Raw genomic sequence first — 2,745 nt, forward strand, 5'->3', positions numbered from 1 at the left:
TGATTTCAAAATTTAACAACCTCCTTAAAACTCCTTACAAAAATGATGGTTTCAATTTCACGCGCAGAATGAGAAACAAAGCCATCATTTGTAAAACATTACATTTTTCTGTTAATAAGCAGCGAAATGAGCCCATAACAACTCATGTTCCAAATTAGCTTTTCATCAAGCTAAGAATTATATTCTCAAAAACATTATTTATTTATCCTGTAAAAATAATTCAACTTTTTCTATATGAATTTCTCTTGTTTCTTTCTAAACCAATATCATTTATTTGCACTTTAAAATCTCATTTTTCTTTAGGATTGGTGATGGCATTGATTGGCTCTCTACTTACAATGCTTTTGGTAAGTTTAACTTTCAGTTTTGTTGTTATTGTTGGCGGCGTCAAAGATTTTGCTTCTAATAACTGTAAATTGTTTCAGGCCTTTATTCTTCCTTGTGTCTGCTTTTTATGCATTGCCAGAAATAAAGCAACTTGGCCTCAGGTATATATTAAAACCAGGGTTCTTAATTCTGATTTTCTCTACTAAAAAAATTTCTTTTATTGGATGAATTTTTAATCTTTTTTTGAATTAAATAATTCCTAAAATCATCAGAAAAAAAAAAAACTCCGATCAATATTGGATCAGCCTAATCTAAACTTGTGCTATGTAGCTAGTTTATTATATGGATCATATAATTTTTTAATTAGTACGATCCTATTTGTTAGCAAGATGCCATGAGTGTTGACTAGTATTGTTAAATATAACGTTGAAAATTATTACTAAGATAATAAATTCAAAGTTTTGATACATCAAACTTATGATTAGGATTGATGATGGAAAAATAATTATATTAGGCATACCTAAAAGATTTTATTAGAAAAATTGATGGTTTTCAATGTTTTTAGAAATAGCACATGAAATAATTTCAAGTTTTGCATTGAATTTCTTTTAAATGTTAAAATAATAATAGATACTCATGCATTTAACTTTTAAGGGGGCATTTACATACATGCAACCCAATTCATATGTATGTACATAACAAACACCAAAACTTTGCTTTTTATTATACCACCCAAATCATTCATATCACATCAAATATACCACTATTTTAACTTCTAAATTGTGAATACATCTTTTCATACAGATACGTAAAAATTAGTGTTTAGGTGTTAGATATGTAAATACATGAGAATTGAGTGGTATGCATGTAAAACTTTTCTCAACTAATTGATTTTTTTTTTGTAGGTGGCTATGTGCGCCTTGGTTCTTATTGTAGGAGTTTCCTCCTCAGCAATTGGCACCTACTCCGCAATCTCCAAAATTATTGATAAGTTGCGTTGATTTCAATTCCCAAGTCTGGTCTGGTGCTTTATGTATCATTATTTTGTAATATAAAATCATTGGGACATTATCTTGCTTTCATTATTATTTTTTATCTTTTCGTTCCATCTTCTGTTTTTATTGATTTTTCTAATAAATGATCAGTGGTGCAGAGGAATAACAATTCAATCGGTTTCCTTGGGGGCAGTTTGTAAAAATTACTTGAACTTTTCAGTTCTCCAACGTCAGTTTTTAATAGTTGTTTCTTGTAAATCTAAAGTATGGCTGCCTGTTTAGAGTATATTATGTTAACATTTTCTTTGTTTTTATTTTTAATAAATTAGAAATGCTTGTTCGTCGAAAGGGAATATTGGTCGATGAAAAATTATCGTTACGTTAAACGGCCAACATTTCTAAGGAGCATCGCTCAGGCGAATTAAAGTTATAATGATTGTACACTTAATATAAGAAAATATACAGAAAATATTGTGTTCATCTAATTCCTCTATAAGATATCAATTTCCGATTAAGGGAACAATAATAATAATAACAAGAATAAGAAACTTGCTTCTTAGCAGAGCATTTTTATTTTTAAATTGACAAATTCAAAACAGTTGCCATAATGTGTTGGTGGTTGTTAGGTTGAGTTAAAATGTTGTAACCTTATGCAGAATTTTTAGAGAAATTGGTGTAGTTTTTTCTCTAATTAAAAGAAGAGAGACTCGAGTTCAAATTACATTGTGATTACTAATTTCTTATCTAGTTATCATTAGGGATCAACTTCTCAATATATACATAGATAACATTTCTTTATGATCATACGTCTAATAGGTATTATAGGGTTGAATAGGTAATTTGTGTTGTATCGTGCAGTGGGTCTGTAATGACTTCTATGTTATTTTATAATTAAAACTTTTTATTGGAGAGTATTAAGGGTATATAATGAAATAAAAAAAAATTGGTGCTCTCATTGAGCCCATCCCCTTGGACGCTGGCTTTCACTATATACATATTCGCACAATATTTTTTGGCTCATATTCTTTTCAATCTAAGTTTTTTTTCCCGTAATTATCCGCACCTAATATTTCTATTCGTCATCTTCTTATACCAAACAACTCTCTCTACCGCAGTGAAGATGATGATGTGGTGCAAAAATAAGAAGATAAATAAAGTAAAATAGTTATATAAATTACGATCCTCCTGCATAGTCTAAGGGTGCATTCAAGGCAGATTGTGCTTATCTATGTTTAATGTAAAAATCTAACCGTATTTTCGGATAAGCTGCCGAAAATTATTTTCCAAATGGTGAGGCGGCGTTTGGTGGCGTTTCGAAAATGCTGCCGACACTTTTTGTTCATGTGTAGCTGAAAGCTCTAACCCCTTATTTTTCATTAATAGAAAAGATGCATGTGAGATTGATCATTCTATAACCGACTTT

General features: G+C 29.9%; 1 long non-coding RNA gene across 1 annotated transcript; it reads left to right on the forward strand.

Moving 5' to 3' along the window:
• The first annotated feature begins 27 nt into the window (after positions 1–27).
• Positions 28–1,496, forward strand: LOC110037316. Its single transcript, XR_002295320.1, has 3 exons — positions 28–347; positions 426–488; positions 1,233–1,496. It is a non-coding gene; the product is annotated as an uncharacterized LOC110037316 (long non-coding RNA).
• Positions 1,497–2,745: the final 1,249 nt, after the last annotated feature.

Source organism: Phalaenopsis equestris, unplaced genomic scaffold (genome assembly GCF_001263595.1).
Source record: "Phalaenopsis equestris unplaced genomic scaffold, ASM126359v1 Scaffold218680, whole genome shotgun sequence".
Classification (NCBI taxonomy): domain Eukaryota; kingdom Viridiplantae; phylum Streptophyta; class Magnoliopsida; order Asparagales; family Orchidaceae; genus Phalaenopsis; species Phalaenopsis equestris.